The 23,691-nt window shown below is 44.0% G+C and overlaps 1 pseudogene; it reads left to right on the forward strand.

Moving 5' to 3' along the window:
- Positions 1-941: 941 nt before the first annotated feature.
- LOC115840329 (mitochondrial import inner membrane translocase subunit Tim29 pseudogene) overlaps positions 942-23,691 on the forward strand; it is a 94,639-nt pseudogene continuing 71,889 nt past the window's right edge.

A 23,691-nucleotide genomic window follows, 5' to 3' on the forward strand; every position in this document is an offset into this window, starting at 1 on the left:
TTGGAGGAACTTGGATGAGACCCAATTTTTTACCCAATGAGACTGAAGTTAACAGACTCAAATCCTAGTGCTGAAGCCACCATCTCATTTCAAATGGAAATAAAGTGGGCCAGGAGGTTACAGGGCTAACAGAGAGAGAAGGCGGAGGAAGTCAGAGACATTCAAGAACGGTGTGTTCTCCTGTCAGTGATGCAGGGAGGGGCCCCCTTGGCCAGGCCCTGAGCCAGAGGTCCTGGGGCCTGCAGCAGCAAAGAGGCCCCGTGCCTATTTTCAAGGAGCTCAGATCCAGACAGGGAGGAAGGAGACATGGCAAACTCTCTCAGAGAGAAGGAGGAAGCAGTTGGTGCGTTTACAGAGTGCAATGGGGCTTTCGTAGGGCACCACCTCTCGGCATTTCAGAGGTCTACTGCACCTCCAATCCACTTTCCTTCTTCTGACTCTATAAGCAGCAAAGAACAAAGTCAATTTTACAAGTGGAGTTCTGAGTGGCCTCAATATTTCGAAGAGGCTCTATTACCGTGGAGAACAAGAAACGCTCAGTTTATTAACTATATCTCCCGTAAACACAGGCACACGCATGCATGTATGCACGTGTGCACACACACACATGCAAGTTTCCATCTCAGGAAAAGGAATCATTAGCACCCATCTTTTTGAGGACCCTTGATGGGATGCTGATGGCCAAGCAGGATGAGCAGAGGTTTATGAGTCTGGACACTTCCACCATCCCCCTGTTTGAGTACCCATTGTGCGTCAAGCACTGGTATTAGGTCTGAAGCTAAAGGTTTAAACTGGAGGCGAGCCCAGGGAGAAGTGAGTGAATGTGTCTATAACCTGCAAGGTCAGTGGAGGCAGAAGTCTGTCCTATTCACTCTTCAGGCCCCCAGGGCCCGCAGTGTCTACTGCCCTGAGTAAGCCAACAGTAAGTGTCTCTTGAACAGATGCATGAAGAGGTAAGTGACCTTGGCCAAGGTCAGTTTCTTCCTTGGTAGCGTGAAGCTCCTACAACCACTGAGAGGGATGCCTTGAAGAAGGATCCAGCATCCAATGTACACGAGAGGCCTCCAGGTTCTCAAGGCGGGATCCATTTCCTAGGGAAAGAATCCGCTTTCTGAAACCGTACATATTCACCAGAGCTTCTGCAGAAATAAAGGAATAAACTTCATGGTACGGTTTTTAATTTTTGTTTGTAATTTCTGTCTTGCTTCTAATAAGCAAAGCAAAGCTTCCTCCTTCTCCGACACCCTCCTCGTGGTCTCCCAGAGCATCCCTGAGTTTGTCCAGGGCTCCCCTCTCGCTGCAGCTCAGCCCATAGGCGCGCAGCACGGCTCTCCTTCCTCCTTTCACCTCTTCAGCAGATGCAATAAAAACCTTTCACTGGCTGACATCGAAAAGGCAGCGCTGCCTCAACTGCTGGGTAATTCAGGAAGCCTCTTTCTCATTTTAATTGGTTCCCTAATTGGAATGTTTATGGGTTGTGCAACAGCCTGGGATAAAAAGGCCGGGTGAGCAATTACGTGCCTGGCATTCCTATCTGGCAGGAGTTAATAGTTTAATAACAAGAAGGAGAAACATCCCCGAAGTTCAGTGGAATGCCATGGTTTTGTTCTCAAGAAATACCTCGATGCAAAACAATCCCCCAAGTCAGAAATGATGTCACGCAGTGCTTACCCAGTAGCAAGCTGGTGCTTTGCGAGTCTCCGGGTCCCTTTTTGATTTAGTGGGACCTGCAGAACGGGGGCTCGCTGGGGCCTGTCAGGTTTATAACTGCGCACTCCTTCACTGGCTGGAGATAAGGGGGGAAGCAGGGCCCCTGATGGGCCTGATTGATTCTCTGGAACGAAGGTTTGTCTTTCCTGGCGGGTTGGATGACTTCATTCTGGTAGATGAGGTCACCTGAGTCAAGGCAATAAAGCGTCTGATATTCACGTGAAAGCCAGGGTTCAAAGCAACCTCTGAAGGAAAGTCTCGCGATGCCCCCATCCCCTCCACGCCATCAGGAAACAGCATCTGCGCTAAGACCCTTCTTTCCGTGGTACAATTTTTTCTGGAATGAAACTCGCCGCCCCCCGCCCCAAGCAAACTCTGAAGCCTAGTTGGATGGTTCTAATTTATAAAAATTTGGGAGTGGGTGGGTTGTGCAGAAAAATTGTCCGTAACGACTTGGGCATTTGGCTGAAATAAGCTGAGTGCCGTTTTCCCAAAGGAAATCATATTCTAATTGTTGCCACATCGTGGCAACTGGGTCCTTGGTTGTTTTAAACAAGCTCACTGGTCTCTTTCGGCTCGGAAAATCCCTGGTATCAATTTTCTGGTAGAGAAACAGCAGACTGGGAACACAGCTTTCATCTAATCCTGTAGATTACAAGTAACTTTTTCATGATGCTACTGTACTGAGATGGTATTATCTAAAGCAGCAACACTAACGGAAGGTTTGGATTTGGGAAAGGACAGAAGCAAATTTTTTTTTTCAATACAGGAATAAGAAAAGATGACCTCTGCCTACGATCACAAATTAGAAATCTTTCCCCAGAGGGCAAAGTCCATTTTTGATTTGAGTTTTGAACTGATCTAATTTGGCCCAGTTTTATGTGCTTTATACACATTGGTTCAGCACTTGGCACTTGGTGGTGGATTTGGGTAATTAGCTAACTTCCCCAAGCATTGGTTTCCTTAAATGTAACACAACACCAAGACGAACACTAAATAAGGAAATCTTGTATTTTGTAGAAATGGAGATGTCATCAGATGCAACGTTATTTTGTGTCTCTCCAAGAAACGAAAAACACTGGTGATGGAACCATATCCCAAAGCTTTCTTATCATTTGGAATTTTTGTTGAAAAAGTATTTTGAAGATTTATCTTGACGTAGACTTTCACCACGTATCACGCTTGGTATTCATACAAAATGGGAGTGGGATATATTGGTTAAGGTAATGACAACCAGGTCATGACCAGTGCTTGGCTGGAAGCAGTTGTATGAAGTCATCAAAGGGAAGATGAAACCTGATTCCTGAGATGTTCAAATGGGAAATGATGTGCGTTAGAACTGAGGAGACCCAGGAGCTTGGCACATAGTAAATAGTCAATAAAACACAGTCATTGTAGTATTAATGATTATTCCGGAGAGGAACCGTAATGTAATTGCAAATTTTCTCTTTCCCCACTTTTTATCAGAACGGAGGTTTCAACGAGTTTGATGTCCCCGGACAAAGGCAGCACTCTCCACGGCTCCACACTCCGCACCCCGCGACCAGCCAGGCTCTCTTCCCATGGTTCCACCCAGTCACCTCATTGAACCACTTAGGTCACATGTCCTTTTCTGAAGCAGGGAAATAGGATGTTTTGATTGGCCAGACCTGGGTCATGTGCCCAGTCTGTTGCCAGGGGTTACAGTTGGCCCTACCTAAGCTACAAAGCCAGGGAGTGGGAAGGAGCGGTTCCCCAAAGGAAGATCAAGGTGGTTTATTACCAGAAAAAGGAGACGTAGCTGTGGGACAGTTAAAACCACTTTATTTGACTCAACTCAGGACCCAGGTATCCACAGGTATTTAAGTAGCCACCTTGAGCCCAGACCTCTCCAGGGATTCAGGAAGCCCCTGACACCCTCAAGTCTCTATGAGGAGCTAAACAAAAATTATGAGCAGCTTCGCAGGGGTAAATAAGCAACAGAGCTTCTGTAATCAGGAGCCGGAAGCTCCCTACCAGAGATGGAGGTTCCTGACCGCAAAAGGAGCTTTGCATCTCTTCCTGAACATGCCTGCAAGGATGGCAGAACGAGTGCTGAGTTCTCACGAAAGGACACCCACTAAACTTAGCAAGATCACCACCCACCATGAGAAACAGTAGATTTTTTTCAAACTCATTTGACACAAAACCCTCCTTTTATAGGATCTCATGAAGTGAAGCTTGCATACATCCCATATTGGAAAATGCTAGCCTAAAACAATTGCCCATTTTTCCAAGTTCCTCTGAGCCAACATTTATGGACTATAAATGCCTAGCACATTCCAGGAGCCCTGTTTATGGCTGGGAAAGGGCAGGATTACGGCTCTAGGGGAACCCACCATCCAAAAGACAAGGTGACAGACATTTTGGTGCTGTGATGGACCTGAGAATAACAGACTATGCGCAAGTAGAGAGGCAGGGGTATTCAACAATCCCTGGAAGCGCCCTGAAATACTTCAAAGAGGAGATGTGCTTGAAGTGTGGGCATTAAAGGATGAGTAGAGTCTGTCAAGCACAGAGACATTGCAAGCAGAGGGCACAGCACAGCTACCCCTACTCCTGACATAGAGATGTTCCAGAAAATATTAAATGGCATTTGGAATGCTAGAGGAGGCCTCAGACTTGCTTATGCACTTTTCCCTCAAAGCCCCTATAACCAAAAAAATGTCACTACAGGAGATGCTACAAGTTCCTGTCCAGGTAGGAAGGTGGCTTGCCAAACCCCACTCCCTCGGTTGCTTCCAAAAGATGCTAATTGAGTTTTGAAAGGTCTCAGGCACCACCCAGAGTAGATATCAACACCCATAGGGGCAAGTTTGCTCCCCACAATGAACCTATGTGGTGGTTTTAAAATAGGTCTGCACGTTCATTGACACTTTCAAACGGTGGAGTCTAATTTCCTTCTGCTTGAATGTGGGTCAGACTTAATCAAGCGACTTTATTTTAATGAACAGGAAGTGACAAGTGATTTTCTATGACTTCCGAGGCTAGGTCATAAAAAGCTTATAGCTTCTGCCTAGTTTTCTCTCTCTCTCTCCCACTGCCCCTCTGTTTCTCTTTCTGTCTCTTTTTCTCTGTCCCTCTCTCCCTCCCTCTCTTCTCTCTTTCCCTCATTATTCTTCTGTTTCTTTGTCTCTGTGTGTGTGTGTGTGTGTGTGTGTGTGTGTGTGTGTGTCTGTCTGTCTGTCTCTATTTGCCCCTCTCTTCCTATCCTTCTCTCCCACTCTGGACCCTCACTTTTGGACCCCGCCAACACGTTGTGAGGACGCCCAGGCTACCTGGTGAGGCCATGTGGTGGTATTTTCCCAGAAAGCCCTAGCTCAGGTCTCAGCCAATGCAGTCGTATGTGGAATCACATTATTTTGTGCATTGAAGCTACCCAGATGCAGCTATACAGCCTGGTAGGTGTGGTGGTCAGAGACGGCGGAGTAGAGTATGCCGGATAATCCCCCTATCTTTTTTTTCAAAGCTTATTTGTGTGTTTCTCTTATTCTCTATGCCTCATGGGAAGAGAAACCACAGTAAATGCAAAGAACAGCACATTTCTTTGGCGGCTTTGGGGCCTAAGAGGACTCAGGTGGTAAAAGTTATAAGGTTTCACTTTACACAGAGATTAGAAAGTTTCTAGCAGGTACCATGCAAATTTCACCCATGCTCCAAACACAGCAGTGATTAAAAGTATTTGAAGAGGAGTTGGACACCTTCATGGCTCTCCCAGGCCCTCATCTGCATATTAAATCTGCTCTGCTGAATCTTCTCAACTGGAGGAAGTTTCTCTCTCTGCCAGCTCAGCCACTGCCTGGGAGGATTAATGACAAGGCAGCTCCAGTCTAGGCTGGAGAAATCCTGACCATGTCATCTGCCAGTTTCAGCACCTGGCTCCACACAATGCCAGGTGCTGGGTGAAGTCTGCACAAGGAGTGGGGAAACTATTCAAGACCTTCCAACCCAGCTGCCTTTCCACCGAGGGCCGGGTAAACAGTCCTGGAGGCCGCTGCCTGGTGGGGACATGGCAAAGCTGTCAGTTTTCAAGTACACGTTGGATCTTTTTCCTTGCAGGAGGGTAAACTGGGTATACCTTTTCTGAAGTGCGTTACCAGCCAGGGTTGAAATTAGGCCGGTTTTCTTTTTACCTATCAGTTAAGCAGAAAGCTAAACTAACTGGAAAGGTGATAGGCTAAAGCATTCTGGGAAAGGGAGGTTTTTGTCTTCATCGACGGAGGGTTTCTTGCTTCTCAGGCTCTGTGGAGCTACAGTCGTGAGCCAGGAGATGCAGCCCATTGCTGGACACAGCTTGTAAATAAGTCAACACTGAAATCATTCATTACTGCAGCAATAAGTGTTGCAGAGAAGTATGGGTATTCTAATGAAGGTGGCTAATAGGGCTTGAACCCACGTGGGGAGAGTCACGATTCCCAACCTTGTCTGAGCTCGGGCCAAAAGTCCCTCCCTGAGCTCCGTGGCATCTGTATGAGACTGCTCACTGCTTGGAAGAAAGAAGGTTGCAGCCAGCCAGCTCCCTTTCTTTAAACCAGCATCGCTATCATTCCCCACAGGGCGTCTTCAGCAAGTGCATGAATCCTCTCTCCCACCCGCACCGTGGTCCACACGAATAAAATCCTAAGAATGGCCAATATATTCTGCGCCAAGTCACAATAGCCTGCAAGAAGAAATGCATAAACTCATAGCTTCGAACCTAGGCTATTTAGCATCCCATTAAAAATATTCAAAATATAAATCAAAATTCATGGGAATAAGTAATATTCAATTTCGAATTTATGGCATTTTAAAATAGGATGATTTCCTCAAATGTGCAATAAATTTGGTTTTGTGGAATTGCACTTGCCACCTTATCATGACAGTTGCTTTATCTACACAGCCCACCAAAGCAGAGTCACTTTATAGAATCTAAATGCACAAATCAACTGTCGTCTTCACTTCACTGATTCATTGCTGATGGGCCTTTCACAAGGTAAAAAAAAAAAAAAAAAAATCCCTTCTGAGTTGACAAGAGTAATAAATGGGGAGCTGAGCACTGCCCATCCATCCACTGGCCTGCTGACCCGCCTGTAGTGATACATGGCAGAATAGACTCATAAACCAGCCGCATCTTTGACCTCTCAGAATAAATGGAAACAGAAGAGCATTTATGATTATCACTGTGTTTAAGGATCATGGTCCGACCAGAGGATGATACAAACTCAAGGAGCATCTTGAAAACAGGAACCCAGGCCAGGCCATTGAGAGTCAAAAATCCAGAAATTTTAGAGAAGTTTTCCCTTTGTCAGTTTTTATGGCCCCTGCTGTCCTGTTGTTTAATCAGGTGAGAGAGTGCTGGTGGAGGACATGTAACAGGGAAAGGGCATCTTTGAGTCTGCAGAGAAAACATTATAGAAACACTAGGAAGAAGGAAAGAAAATGAAGGAAACTCACCAAATTAGAGGATGTGGTCAGATACACTGCAGATATTTTTAGAGCGGCCTGTGTAACAGCTTTTCTGAATGCCAAATTTTAGCCTCAGATAAGCTAAGGAAAACCCTGACATTGCCAGCGTAAGAAATTAGTATGATTGGCAAATACGCAGTGATTAAGTTCTTTCTTAGAAATGTAAACTTGTTTTTTTGTGTTTTTTTGCAGTACGCGGGCCTCTCACTGTTGTGGCCTCTCCCGTTGCGGAGCACAGGCTACGGACGCGCAGGCTCAGCGGCCACGGCTCACGGGCCCAGCCGCTCCGCGGCATGTGGGATCTTCCCGGACCAGGGCACGAACCCCCGTCCCCTGCATCAGCAGGCGAACTCCCAACCACTGCGCCACCAGGGAAGCCCGTAAACTTGTTTTTTATGCAGCAAAAGCCAAATCTTTAAAAACATGTCCCCAGTTAATTTAAGCACGGCCCATGCTTTATAAACTGTTTTTTTCAAAAGCACAATTTGTAGAATGGAAATGCATTTTTCAGTTGCTAATTGACAATATTCAAAGCCAAACTCTTAATTGTGTTTGAGAGAAAAGCAAGAAACAGATTCGGGGCATCTCAGTCATGATACAAGCACATGGATTTCAATTTTCTGAACTCAGCTCTGGGACAGAAATAACATGTATAGATTCAAAATGACTAACAAGATTTTGACTATCAGCATCCAGAAATGGATTTCTGCTTGCTAGAAGTATTCAACAGGAGGGACATATTTAAGCAAGTGCTAATTCTGACCTCATATTTAGCATCTGTACTCAGACATTCTATTGAGAAGTTGAATGTGTTTTAAGGGACTATTTTTAATAGTAAAAATAATGCAACATCGTTATAGAAAGGTTGGAAGAGGAAAAGGTCATCTCCAATGAAATCACCCTACTGCAACTATTATTATCTTGTGCATTCACTTTTACCTTTGCATATGTTCACACGGATAGCATACATATAATTTTATATTTTTTTAATTTTAATAAGTTTTTGTACTGTTTGCTTTCAGGCTTTTTGTAATTATAATTTTAATGGCTACATAATTATCTATCAAATATATGCACTGTGATTTAGTTGATCATCATTTATTTTATAATTGTTGGATATTTAGGCAGCTTCTAAATTATAAATAATTCTCTGATTAATAACTTCTTATTTGTGAATAATATACTCATGGACAGTTAAACTTCAAAGGACTAGTTAAATAGCAAATTAAATACAGCTGAGGAGAGAATTAGTAACTCAGAAGATAGATCTGAGAAAGTTTCTCAGAATGGAGTGTGGAAGCAGAGAAACACGGATCATATGGAAGAGAGATGAAGAGACAGAAAGGAAGGAATCAGAAGATCCAAATACAACTAATTGGAGTTCCAGAGATGAGTATAGGAAGAATTGGAGAAAACATGATGTGTCAGTTGTACATGAAGGCTGAGGGTTTCCTAGAATTAGTCATGAGACTCCAAATAAAAGAAGAACATTAGGGCTTCCCTGGTGGCGCAGTGGTTGAGAGTCCGCCTGCCGATGCAGGGGACACGGGTTTGTGCCCCGGTCCGGGAAGATCCCACATGCTGCGGAGCAGCTGGGCCCGTGAGCCGTGGCCGCTGAGCCTGCACGTCCGGAGCCTGTGCTCCGCAACAGGAGAGGCCACAACAGTGAGAGGCCCACGTACAGCAAAAAAAAAAAAAAAGAAAGAAAGAAAAGATTTCTGATAATAGATATATGGATGTAGTTAGATATAGACAAAAAAAAAATACAAGGATCAATCCCTGTTGATTCATGACTATTTATTGACCTTCTACTATATGCCAGGCACTGCATTAAGACTTCAACATAAATTATCTTATTTAATTCACTAAAACAACTCAGCATGGGAAGGATAAACCAGTCCAATTTTACGGATGGAAAATGAGGACCCAGAGAAAAGAGGTGACTTACTTGTCTCCACATCATTAACTGCTGGAGTTAATATTTAAACTTGACTTGGCTCCAAAGCCACATGCTCCTTTCACCATCCCACACTGTCTTGAATTGGTTGACAGACACCGTTATTTCTGACAGTGGATTCTGGTCGACTTCAGTGGGAGGCTTTTGTGGATGTGAACCTTCTTTGAGCTGTCATCTTGACTCCTCTTTACTCTTAAGCAAATTGTGTGGAACAAGAGTCAGTCAACTTTTTCCTAAAGGATCAGATAGTAAATAATTCAGGCTTTACAGCCATATAGTCTCTGTTGCAACTTCTCAGCTCTGTTTTTGTAGCATGAATGCAGCCCTAGACAATACCCAAACGAATGGGTGGGGCTGTGTTCCAAGGAAAGTTTCTTAATAAAAACAGGCTGGACTTGGCCTCTGGGCCATAGTTTGTGGACCTCTGATGTAGAGGCTGAAAGAATGGCTTTAGGATCTAGGTTGACTGGGTCCAGTCCTGGTTCTACCACCAACTGAATGTGCAACCTTCAGGAAGTTATCTAATTTCACTACGTAAAATTGGGATAGAGTTGTTGTGAGGATCAAATAACTGAATATGGATGTTATTTAGAAACTCATGAAATGAAAAGTATTGTGTGCCTCCACCTTCAAGATTTTTAAAATTAAAACCAACCCAATCAAAAAAATGGGTGGAAGATGTAAATAGACATTTCTCCAAAGAAGACATACAGGTGGCCAAAAAAAGCACATGAAAAGATGCTCAACATCACTAATTATTAGAGAAATGTAAATCAAAACTATAATGAGGTATCACCTCACACTGGTCAGAATGGCCATCATCAAAAAAATCTACAAACAATAAATGCTAGAGAGGGTGTGGAGAAAAGGGAACCCTCCTCCAATGTTTTTGGGAATGTAAATTGGTACAGCCACTATGGAGAACAGTACGGAGGTTTCTTAAAAAACTAAAAATAGAGCTACCATATGATCCAGCAATCCCACTCCTAGGCATCTATCCTAAGAAAACCATAATTTGAAAAGATACATGCACCCCAATGTTCATTGCAGCACTATTTACAATAGCCAGGACATGGAAGCAACATAAATGTCTATCAACAGAGGAATGGATGAAGAAGATGTGGTACAATGGAATATTACTCAGCCTTAAAAAAGAACAAACTAATGCCATCTGCAGCAACATGGATGGACCTAGAGACTGTCATACTGAGTGAAGTAAGTCAGACACAGAAAGACAAATATCATATATTGCTTATATGTGGAATCTAAAAAAAGGGTACAAATGAACTTAGTTACAAAACAGAAGTAGAGGCGCAGATGTAGAAAACAAACTTATGGTTACCGGGGGTAAAGGGGGGGTAGGGGTAAGTTGGGAGACTTGGATTGACATATACACACTACTATATATAAAATAGATAACTAATAAGGACCTACTGTATAGCACAAGGAACTCTACTTAATACTCTGTAGTGGCCTATATCGGAAAAGAATCTAAAAACAGAGTGCGTATACGTATAACTGATTCACTTTGCTGTACACCTGAAACTAACACAACATTGTAAATCAACTCTACTCCAATAAAAATTAAAAATAAAAAACAAACCAAGATTGAGTTTAGCACTGAATGAACTTCAGTCAAGGCAAGCCTGTGGACTTGAAGATCTCAAAGGAAAGAACATATTGCTTTGGATCAGATCATACTGAGTTTCTGAAAACACTCTTTACGTACTTAACACAGTACATTTACTGGGTACCAGCTATGTGCCAGGCACGGGACAAGAATGGAAGATGCGAATACCCTGCCGTGCTCTGTGCTAACGTCTGAGATTGAGGGAGCACCCATTTTGGAGATCACTGAAAAAAAACTTTCAGACAAAACAATTATTTTAATTTAGTGCTTTTGTGTTTCAAAACCAATCCACTAAGAAGTGACTCTGAGGTCCTTAAGTACAATTCACGTCTGAATGTGATGCCAATTGAGTTTGGTCATTATAGTTTAACCACCAGGGTATTAATTGAAGCACTAGAAAATACCTCTGGTCAGTTTCATTATCTAATGGCACTTGTGTTTTCTAATGCATCTTAATAAGAGCTGTTGCATATGCATAGACCAGTCTAGATTTTACAAGGAACAGTTTATGCTGATTAAGAAAAATTAAAACTGGCCACGTTCTCCTTAGACTTCAAGTACGGTTATTTTTCCTATTAATTTTTCCAGATATGATGTGTGCTTTAAAATAATGGCTGGATTTCATTGAAAACTATTCATATTGTTTTGTTTATCTATAAAATTAATTGCTATAAAAATTCTCTGCTGGCTTAATTTATATATCTGAATTGAGTTCCCTAGTATTAGTGAGTACAAGAGAGGCATTCCCCTGAATGTTAAATAATTTCTCAAAAAATGGTAGCTTTATACTAGAAATAAGATTTTGTTTTCCTTAACTTGACTTACTTTAAGAATTAAGGGTACCATTTGCTAATTAAATTACTCAGTATTGACTCTAAAACTTTTGGTTTAAAACTTGATTTGATAAAAAGCCATTTGAAACATTAGCTCATGTTGTCCTCAGAGTGTGGGAACACTGATATTCCATGCCCGATATACGATCTGGATTCCACAAGATTTTATTTTTGTTTTAAAACATACTGAAAGCATATTTTTAAATAAAAATACTTTAAGCTGTAATCATATCAATGTATTAACTACTGACTGGGTTTGATTCAAATTTATGGGAGAAAAAAAAAAAGGAAACAAGAAATAACAAAGTCCTAACCTAATAGAAAGGAATTGTGAAAAGACCACTTTTCTCAAAGCTGGCCCTCGTTCAAGGTACATATGGTCACATAATCTTTTAAAAAGCACAGTTCAAGTCTCGATTTAATTTTGTAATAGCATAAATGGAATTACACTGCTGATGAAGTTCAGCGCTTAAGCTGAAGCGCACATCAGGCTGGATGAGTGACCCTGACTCAGTGTACTTGGCCATCAAGACAGCCAGGGCACCTCTATGGGTTGCCTTCCCTGAACTAAATCGCAGTCACTGGGCTGGATGGGATCCTTCTTATTAATGGCATACCAGTCACCTTGTAAACACAATCATAGTGCAAGGTTAATAACTACTTTACAGGAATGGATTATGTACTCTGTTTCCCCTCTTTGTATTTTTTGGGTACCAGGGATTAGCTAATGGAAAAGCATTGGCTCTCATAGAAGAGTTCCAGGGTGAACTCTGGGTGGAGACGGGGTAAATTTTCTAACGCTCAAATCTGCCTGAGTTCTGTAATTTTCTCAATGTCTATCTTGAAGGCCAGTCTCCATATGGCTACTAAGGAACATAAGGGACCTCCTGATGACCTTCCTTTCTTTTATAGATGAGGCAACTAAAATATAAGTGCTTACCTTCGGCCATGGCTCATACCCTAGGCAGCTAGAGACTGTTTCTTCTGCTTTCAGCCATGGCCTTTGGGTCAACACCGTCCTTTGGTGTACAGATCACCAACCTAGACTCCCTCCTTCTCTGGCACTGTCAACACATGCTTCAGTAATAGCACGTGTCACAGAGTCTTGGTGTTTCCCCTGTAGACCTGGAACTCTTCAAGGGATTGTGTTTTATTGTCTCTGTATTCTCAACGTCTAGAACAGGGTCGATCACATATTTAAAAATGGAACTATGACCAGAGGGCTGTCTACACACAAGGACAGACCCTGATGCTTTACATTTATTAACTCACGGAGACTTGTTTTTCAGATGAGAAAACTGACTCGACAAAGTTAGATAATCTACCCAGGATCTCATAACCCGTAAGTGGCAAAATGGGATTTGGACCCAAATCTGTCTCCCAGACCCAAGCCCTTTGTATCACACCCAGAAATAATGTAACGTAAGGCAGAAAATGACACATTCCTGCAGGATTTGTATTTGAAGTACCTTGAGACTTGGAAAAGGGATCAGCATCGGTCAGGAAAATTCCTTGGCGTATCTACCCTCCAGGAATTTCGAATAACAGCCGAGTCCAGGAGCTTTCTCCTTGCTGATTTTCCAGTGGGAGTTGGCCCATGGCAGTGCGCTGCACCTTTTTGCCATTAGACCTGAGAGCCATAGGAGATTAGCCCCGGGAGTTTCAGGGGAGGAGCAAGAGAACATTGTGGTCTGCTTAATCAGCAAGCGTGCCAAAGTCCTTTCAGTAAGCCCCAAATAGCTGCGCTAATGCAGGGCAGGCAGCAGCCCATGAGCCACTTAGTGACCGAGCTTTACCCTCACAGCAGTGGGGAAATCCAACCGTGGCTCATGCAGCAAGCTGACTGCCAGAAAGCCACTCGTTGGTCACAGTGCCGTCCCCTGCCTGCCGCCCTGTGCCCTGCTCTCTCCTCAGAAATCACTGAACTGCCCTTCAAAGTCACGAAGCCAATATTTGATCCTTCAACCCCATTTCGGCCAAGTGCATGCTGACTGGCCATGAGCCACGACACCAACTTACATTGTGAAAAAAACTAGATTTGTGGGGATATTTCTGGCCTTTGCGACTGATATCACAAGACGAATGGACACCTTCTCAAAACTTGCTGATGTGGTTTCATCCAGACAAAAGTCTTCTGGTCCAAATGAAGCAGGGTAATTTACAGAGGAACTATTTTTGTGTTTCTGACACTATTACCTTGCCTTTTTTTTTTTTTACAATCAATGCTTGTGTTCACTTTCTTACTCTTGTTAAAAAAAATCCTCTTAGAAATTAAAAGTCATCTCTTTTCTACTTTAAATAAGATAATAAGAGGCAATCACTCACTATGCTTCCCTTGTTGCTCTGATTGCCAGGAAGCTCCAAATCAAAAAATATTTTTTAGTTGCAAACATTTGCCCTTAGCTTAGATTGAGCCACCGTAATCCTAACTCACCACCCTCTTATTACTCAGCTTTGCTCTTTTTCTGTTCTGTTTACTGTTTCTGTCCTTTTTTTGCGGGGGGGGGGAAGCTACCTATTTCCTTTTTGAAAGGCAGAGGGGTATAAATAATTGAATCATTCTTAACCGCAATACACACTGCAGATAAATGTAGCCTTTCAGAAATGATCCCTCTTTTCACCCTGCTGCTCTCAAATTCCCGATGGCACATGCTTCATCTGAGCAGAGAATCACTGGCTGATTCTGTACCTTGCATTTGGCCTCCAGCCTAGACCTCAGACACACAAGCTGAATTAGGGCCTTTCTTTGAGTACTCAGGAGGATCAATGTCATTGCCACTGGCAGTTCCCTGGCTCCTCCTGCAGCCTCCTTCCAACAGGTTATGGGATCAAGAAACTTTGATGGTTGTTTTTACTTATTATGGTTGACATACAAGCATCTGAGAATAGCATCTATTTTAATGTCTGAATTATTTTTTTCTCAAATTAATGGGTAAGATCCTAAAACTCTCCCTATTACAAAAGACGATTTGATGAATCACAAATAAAACCCCTTTGAGCATAAATGAATAAGGTTTGAGCCACTTCGAGTTATTTTTCTTGTCTGATAAAACCATTATCACGTTTACAGCTTTGACAATGCTGAACCACATTCCTTTGATCATCTTATAAAATTAATTGATCTTGCTTATCTGTTGTTCTATTTTAAATCATTTAATAGAGGATATTAAGAGAAGTAATGGTAACAACTAAGGCATTTATTAAGCACTGATGTTCAAACTTGCAACGTGATTTTCATAATCTGAATTTCTCTATCACCAAATTCTTTTCTTGTTGGAATTTACATATAGAGCACCTCCAGCCACAGATAATTTTCTGTTGCTTAACATTCTAAAGGACAGACATACGCTGTGGCAAATCACTGCAGCTATACCTAATTTTAATTATTCTTTTAAATCAGATAGATACCCTGCAGTGAAATTCTTATAGTTAAATAGAAATTAAAAGTTTCTAAAAACCTTAATTTCAACTGCAAATTTAAATGCAAATGAATGCATGGGTATGGAAAGAATCTCCCTCCAAAATTAGGAGGGAATTCTCTAAAAGCCTAGGTTGATCACAAAACCTTATTTTGGTCCCCAAAAGGCCCTTGGGCCCCAAAGCCACTCCATTTTGCAGTGCCTGGCCAATGACACCAACTAGATAAGCTGGAAGACTCAGTTTTCCCAAGTGACAGGTGTCCAAGAGAATTATTTTAGTGTGGGTTCCCCTGGAAATAGACCCTGAGACAAGAATTCACGTGTAAGTTGTAGGGAAGTGGTCTCAGGAAACAGGGCGGTAGAATGGAGGAGTGAGACAGGGGAAGGAAGGCAGCCAGCCAATAAAGGGTGTGTTACTAAGCCAGTCAAACTGGGGCTCCATCCTGCTGGAGAGTACGGAGAACCAGTATAGAACATCCACGGGTCTCAGAGTTATCCTGTCTGACGGGCGAGGGAGCTGAGGTATTTATCCACCACTCCCATCAGTTATTAACGTGAGCTGCTTCTGAAAAGGGTCAACCCCCTGGCACTGAAATCCTTGTGTGTGAACTGAGTGGATGCTTTGGCCTGAGAAAGACCCCAGGCAAAGGGACATAGGGGCTGAGCATCCCTGAGGGCTCTGAAGTAATAAGCCCCCACAAGCGCCACTAGCATCCACTACAAAGAGCTAGCTTAGAAGTTTCAAACTAGCAGTCCACTGGCTGAACGCAGCCTGCAGGTATGTTTTAGCTGACCCATACTAAGTTTTTTTTAACATTGGAAAGTTTTACCTGAGAATTAGGATTTCTGCATTCTCTTGAAATTTTTGATCTAATTGATCTAGGACAAGAATGGAGACGTTGAAGTGAATTAACTAGCCAATATTTGGTGAGTAAATCATACATGCCAAGTTTTTACCCTGTGGCAGGCACAAAAGATCCTAAGACTAGGTCCTTATCTTCCAGGAAGTGACAGACCATACCGTGCAACAAAGCTGTATCAAGGCCTTATCTGCAGCTCAAAGAGAAGATGTAGCACAAGCAGGACCAATTCTCAGAGTCTTAGACGACTGCACCAAGCTTCACGCTCCCAGGGACAAGTCTGCCCTCAAGGCCTACCCACATTTTGACAATCGTAGCAAGCATTTACAGAGCACTAGCCGGGCACTCTTTTCAAGTGCAGTGTATGCACTTAGACTCACTGAACTCTCCTATGGGGTAGGAACCGTATTTCACATAAAGAAGTTGATGCTCAGCAAATTTAAGTAACTTGCCCAAGGTAGCACAGCAGGAAGCAATCTGAATGCAGTGGGATTTGAATGCAGAGGTTGGCCCTTAAGAATTCGACTGCACTGCCTCCCAAAGCTTACCAGATGCACTACTAAATTCTCTCTCCTCTCTCAGGTTCCCGTTGCTCCCCGCAACTAGAGCAGTCCTTTGTCATCCTGGCATTCTGGGAACCAGCTTCCTGGCTCCCTTGAAGCCTCCTCTGAAATCCTGGTCCACTCCAATCTCAAAGCTTTCCTGAATTCCTCACAGCACTTTTAGTCTGAACTCTACAACCTGACCCTGAACCCCATGCGGTCACCTCCTGTTGCTGACAGGGGTTACAGTTCTAGGGGGGTAGGAGAAAAATACGTAACAGTTGTACGAAACCACAACTAGCAAGACTAAAGTCTCATCCCAAAATAATAAAATACATTAACATATTTTATAGCACACATCCAAGTCAAAGTTTTAAAAGGCATCTGTTTCTGAAACAAATCAGCTTCTTTGCTATTAAAAACTACCCTGGAAGGAGACATTGGCTGTGACCTCAAAGTGCCCTGAGAAAGATATGCCCTCAATTTTTATGCCATAGATCCATAATGAAGTTTTCAAATTTGCTTTTACTGATTCAAAAAATTTAATGGCATCTGTTCCTGAAATCCTGCTGCTTTGTTTTCCTAATCAACAAAATGTTGCCTTTTCACAAATTATCAAGGTACTCAGGACACACTTTTCTGGACTGTCCTACACCCAAAATTCACAGGGACATAATTCTCTCTGCATAATACCCTAGGGCTCCCTGCAGCAAATTCAAAAGTCTTCAGGGGCAGGTAGGTTATGAGAGCAAGGGAGGTGACCCAGGCACCTTCAGCAAATTGGATGTCACAGGATGGCTCCTCTCATGGGACCATCCACATCTCAGCGCCAGCCAAGTGTTACCCTGCAGGAAGGCGGGTGCCTTTCTACTACTGAGGGAAACCCAGCAATTCATATTGTAATCTAAAAGCTCCCAGATTTTAAACATTGCCAACTAGTTTAATTGCACTTTAAATGCAACACAGGCTGGATTCACACTAGTGTGAGCTGCAGGGACCCAGCCCACAGGCCACCAGAACATGGAGTGTTATCAGCAGACAATCATTATGCGGTTTAAGAGTGTGAACTTGTCGCATACCAGTGATGGCAGAGTTTCCAGTCTTGAAATCTACATGTAAAACAAAGGCTGTGATTGCAGAGGGCCATTATCCTTCTCTTGGGGGATTTCATAATTCGTCCTTGTGCATTGTATTTTTCCTTCTCAATATGTAAACACCCAAAGGAGACTTGAGTCTGTCGATCGAGTGATTCTTTTCTTCAACAAAAATTTACGGGCACCTACCACATGCCAGGTACTGCTCCAGACACTGGGGAAACAACAGTTAACAAAAAGACCGAAATTCTCTGCCTTTGTGGGACTTACCTCTTAATTCAGAAGAGGAAGTCCACCACCCCCGGGGGAAAATAGGAGTCAGGGCAGGTCCTGGATACAGACACATTGAAAGGATTGATGTTCCTTGGTGCTGAGCTCATTGTGACCTGGCGTTACCAGCTGCCCAGTCTGCTATCCACTTCTGCATCAAAATCGGGAACCTCACAGTTATTTCTGGAGCTGCATTTTGCCTACACGTAGCTATAACCCAAGCCAGATTGCATATCAACCCTAGCACTTTCCCTGCTTCGTCCCTGCCTGTACTTTGGAGCTGTACACAGTAGCTTTGATTGTTTCACTGAAAACAATTTAGCAGATGAAATATCTCCCCGCAAAGAATGATGGTCCCTTAACCTGTCCTTTCAGGCTGAAGTCACCGGGAGATGCTAAAGGAGCATGTGTTTTATTGGACAAGAGTCACATCTGCTACCACAGCGGAAACCCAACCTTAAAGCTCACTGCCTGGCGCCACTTTGAACTCGGTGTGCTGGTGAGATGGCACTGGGGGTAATAGTAAACCTGATAGCTCAGAGCTGAAACACAAGGCTGTACACACAGCAAAATAGCAAAGCGGTTATTTGCTGTGATTATGATCATAACCCAAACACGCGACTCAGACCTTCATTTTGCTCCACAGATGGGCGCATACAGTGTGGGAGTTTTTTAGCTGCTTTTTTGGCTGACAGCGCTAAGACATTTCAATGACACATAGCAAATCAAAGTGACTCTCTCCCCCACCCCAGTTACCATCTTTGCAGAAATAACACAGACTCATGGACACTGCAACAGAACAAGGAGTCAAGGAGTAGTGTATCTACTAAAAGGAATTTGAGAAATTGTTGGTTAAGGCATATCTTCTTTCCTCATGGAAAATACTGGATGTGGACATACTAAGATAAAAAAAATCAGAGTTCAATTTTTAGCTCCATCCGTGCTGCATAAACAGAAGGTCGTTTTACTTGTTTTGTGAGGTTGATTTCTTCTCCAGTTGCCATGGGCTGTCCGTGCATCATTCCCACTGCAGAATACACAGCCTTAGCGAGCATCTCCATGGGGGGGTGGCATTTTATGGCACAAGGAAGCTAAGCTATCTCCCCGAAGTCACACATCAAACATCTCCTCTGTGCCAAGCAGTGCCCTAAGTGCTGAAACTGAGACAGGACTAACACACGGGTCTAGTGAGGAAGCATGAAGCATCACTACGCCGCGGAGGAGAGACTGAACAAGGTGAGGGGAAGCCCACAGGTGAGTGACACTAACTTCAGGGATGCTGGTGATACATCCAGTGCCCTCTGTCTGCAGCAACATCACATTCTCCTTTTAAAATAATTACTTATTTTTATTTAGGAGCCGTTTAGTTTCACTAATCTAACATGGGTACTTGAAAGAATATTGGGTACTTGAAAGAATAGTGTGTATGTTCTGGGGATTTAGGACATATCAGTTAGGAGTTTTTCAGTTGTTGAGTGACAGAAAACACAACTCAATCTACTGAACAAAAAATAATAATTTTTAAATACATTCTTATAGTTAAAAAATTGAGATTACTGCCTTCAGGCATGGCTTGATCCAGTGGTTCAAACTATGTCATTAAGACTCAGTTGATTCCACTTTCCTCTGTGCTGGCTTTATTCTCAGGCAGATTTTCTCATGTGCTGGTCGTGGGCAACTCCAGGCTCACTCTTCAAAGCTCCAAGCCCTGCAGAAAGAGAGAGCTTCTTCTCTCCAAGCAGCTTAAAAAAAATTCCCAGGCCTGACTCTCATTGGCCCAAATTGAGTAACACGCCTATCTCTGAACCAGTCACTGGGGCTAGAGGAATGTGATTATGTGATTGGCCAGATCAAAACACAGGCTGAGGGTGGAGTCAACCCCACCCAGACTACCACTGGCTGAGGATACGGGAGGGACAGTTATCCTGGAGGAAAATTGAGATAGTTTGTCAGAGAGGTGATCCGATGAAAGAAACAAAAGATATCCACCAAACTTGGCTAGCTTTTGGAGAGGAAGCTGAGAATATAAGGAACCCTGGGATGGGTGGTAAGGCTGGGGAAAGGTGGGGAGGAAGTTTCCCTGAATTGTTTGTGGTTCATTCAGGAAAACATGTGGGTCATTTTAATTCAAAAGAATTAACCAGAGTTAGCAATTTCCTGTACTGGTCCTCTGAAAAACGACACCAGCCCAACACCAGGCGCTAGGCATTCGATTCCTGCTGCTAGCACGCTGACAAATTGCCAATATACATGCAGCGAGTGTTGTTAAGTACTTCGCATATTTATGCTGACTTCACGGGAGCAATAGATTCCGTGGCGGAGACACTCTTGCATATTTATTGGAAAGGTGCTTTGCGTGGCGTGCTGTGCTTTGCCTTCTGACCTCTCCGTCTCTATTTCCAAGCTTCGTTTAAGTATTGATTTGAATAAAGTCATAATTGCAACAGAAGCCTTTGTAACTTAACTGGAAGTGATCCACTCCACAGTGTACAATGTACCATTTTATGCCATTCCAGATTGTTCTTAACTCTCTGTCGTCTCTGGGTAACTGATAATATTCTGGATTGCTTGGCTTTCTCCCTTTGCAGATGCCAGATGGAATGATGCAGATTAAGAGGGCAAGAATAATCAGGGTTTACAGCGGGGGAGACGGTGACCCCACACGCTGCACTGGACCCAGATTCGCCTGTGGAATTGTAAGCCCTTCCAAACAGCTCCCCCAGTTCAGTGAGAATGACCTTGGGATCGTTCTTGTCCTCAGTTTCTCCTGTTGGAGAGAAAAGGGGTGGAGTGGATATAGGAGACAAGCCAGAGTCCAGCTGTGTGAAAACCTATGTCAGTTTCAGAGTTTCCCACAGGGCTTGAAATAAACAGCATTTGGGCGTGAGTCACCAGCCAGCAGCCCCAGAGATGGGTCTCCTGATGGATTCATCCTCCACCAAACAAAGATGCACACTGTTCTACGGTTCTAAAGATGACGGGCCATTTGTGGGGCAAGAGTCTGGGCATGTGCCCCCAGGCTGGGAAAACCTGTTCCCCCCCGACGTCGGCCCCCTCGTGACCAACCTCACGGGCTGTGAGAAGCTGGGCAGCATGGAATCTCAGTGTGAGGGTCACTGGCGTACAGAGAGACAAAAGCCACAATCCCGGTCCTCTTCAGAGGAATGGGAACCTGGGATCCTTCAGTATTCCCAGTGGGCAGGCGTGGATAGCAGGGGATGGCAGATAGGCCAGGAGTGACAAGCAGGACAATGAAGAAAGAAAAGAGGCTTGCTTACTGCTTGGAAGTATGCAGTGTTTCCTAGATAGTTCAAGCCACTAAAGGAACAAACAAACAAAAAGGTTAGCTACCTAGATGGGTTTCTGTATAAACTTCTCCCCAGCCCCCCAAATGTTCACCTCTGAGGGTGTTTCCTTCTCTGAGCATTTCTGCTCTTCACGGGCTACATACTCATTCTGCCAGCAAACTGGGCTTCCCTGAGACCAGGTACGGATGCTGCTGGAATCTGCACCTCCTTCCTCCTCCCCCTGCCGCAAGATTCAAATTCTGAAGCTTGACAACCAGGAGTCAGGGTTACATGCCCTCCGGGGCGGGAGGGGCTCTTAGACCTGGCCTTGAACAAGAGTAGCAAATAAATATTCATTCAACCTGTTTTCAGGGAGGACACCCTCTTTGTTGGGACCTGGGTTAGGGCAGGGGATGCTCAGGTTTAGATGTCCTCAAAGTGCTCTTGTCTAGTAGAGAAAGTGACAGATGCGTCTAGTGCCATGAGAACTGTACACCTCAGTACTATTAGGGGTGCCATTTGTTCAGAAGAGGACAGTGGCAGCAGGGTTCCAAGGAAGAGGTGGGCCTGAGTCGGAAGTGCTGGCAGAACAGGTATGAACTAAGCCTTGAGCCACTTGACAAATGAAGATGCTGCGCCAGGAACTGGTCCCAGTGGTTTGCATCCATGAAATCATTTCATCTCTGTAAGCCTATGACCCAGGTCCAGTGATTATCCCAGATAAGGACACTGAGAGACAAGGCCAGTGTAACAGATCAGGACCCTATGGGGCCTTCCCAGGACAGGCCCTCCCCCATATTCTCTGCTTTAGCTCCTCTCTGAAGTATCAAGATAATAGTATCCGATCCATATTTCCTGAGTTTTTTACAGACGCTAAAACCCCCACCAACAGGAAGATGTTTATTACTTGATGACCCCCAGGCCCCCAGGCCTCCTGGAGCCTAAGGATTGATAATGTTACCCCCTGTGACACTGCCCTGATACCTCACCGTCAACCAATCAGAGAATCATGCAGGAGTTGATCACGTATGCAGCCTCAACTCCCTTCCCTCACCTGGTCTTTAAAAATGTTTTGCTGAAACCCATTGGAGAGTTCAGGTGTTTTGAGCACTAGCTGCCTGGACTCCTTGCTTGGCCCTGCAATAAACGCTGCACTTCCCTTCCCCACAGCCCGGTGTGGGTTGACTGGCTTTACTGCACGCGGGTGAGCAGACGCAAGTTTGGTTCAGCAACACTAGGGCAGGGGGAGGTCCTGCAGTGAGTACCTCTTTACATTTTACACCCCAGGCACCTTTCCCCACTCTAGTCCTAGCCCTGCACCAAGAGGTTAAATAACTTGCTGACACGGCTGGTAGGTGGCTGAGCCAGGATTTGGATCAAGGCAGTCTGACCTGAGTCTGAGCACACAACCAAGTCCCTGCCCCTCCACAAGTGCTTACGAGCTCCTACTAGGAGCCAGGCACTGCTGTCAGCACTGGGTACAACGGTGGAAAAACAGATGCTGTTCCTGTCTACAATGTGGTGAGAGAAACTGTGTGTGTAAAACTATAGCTATGACACACACACTGCAAAGGAGAGGTCCATGGTGCTATGAGGATAATAAGGGGTATCTGAATCAGTCCAGGTAAGGGCAGGGGAAAACTGAGCTGAGAGCAAAGCCTGGGTAGGAATTAATTAGATGTAGAAAGGAGAAGAGTGTTTCAGGGAAAGGGAATAGCGTGTGCAAAGTCCCTGGGGCAGGATGGAGCATAAGCCACCCCCCCCCCCCGCCAACCCTGGCTGGAATAAAGAGAGTGACCTAGTGGGTAGTTACCTGAAGAGGTGGGCCATGCAAGGCCTTGGAGTTTGGTGTTTATCCTGAGGGTGATGGGGATAGGCTGGCAGAATTTCCAGGAAACAAACAAACAAATGGACACAGAGCCCATGTATTTGGGAATCTGTAAAGGTAGTTTGTCGTGTGTCTGGAACAGAGCAGGTTCCTGAGATGAGGCCAGAGGTGGAGGTTTTGGAGGGGCAAGGGTGCTAGGGGAGGGCGTACTCTACCTGTAGGCTTGGGGAACTCACCAAGAAAGTGGGACAGGGAGGGATTTGACCAAATTTGCAACAGAGTGAAGAAGAGTGGAAGAAGAGGGACCAGAGTCAGGGAGATGGGTAAGGAAGATGTTCCAAAAGTGAAAGGAAGAGTTGGGGAGAGACTGTCCTAAGGCAGAAACTAAGGCTGTGGATCAGTCACTGGTGACATTAAGGGGGAACAACAGCCAAGATGTGGCCACCAGCTGGAGGTGGAAGATAAGGATGACCACAGAGATAGCTCTCCGAGCTTTTCTAGCTGGGCCATCCTGCTGAGTATTGTTGGTATCCCATTGTGGCTTTAATCTATATTTCCCTGATGAGTAATAATATTGAGCACCTTTTCATATGCTTACTGGTTATTCATATGTCTTCTCTTATGAAGTTCCAGCTCAAGTCTTTTGGCCACTTTTTGGTTTGTTTCTGTTTTGTTTTGCCAATTTAAAATTGTATTGTATTTTTCGTTATTGTTTCATGAGTTCTTTATATATTGTGGATATGAATATATGTTTTGTGAATATTTTCTCCCAGTCTGTGTTTGTGTTTTAATTTTCAC

Source organism: Globicephala melas, chromosome 19 (assembly GCF_963455315.2).
Source record: "Globicephala melas chromosome 19, mGloMel1.2, whole genome shotgun sequence".
Lineage (NCBI taxonomy): Eukaryota > Metazoa > Chordata > Mammalia > Artiodactyla > Delphinidae > Globicephala > Globicephala melas.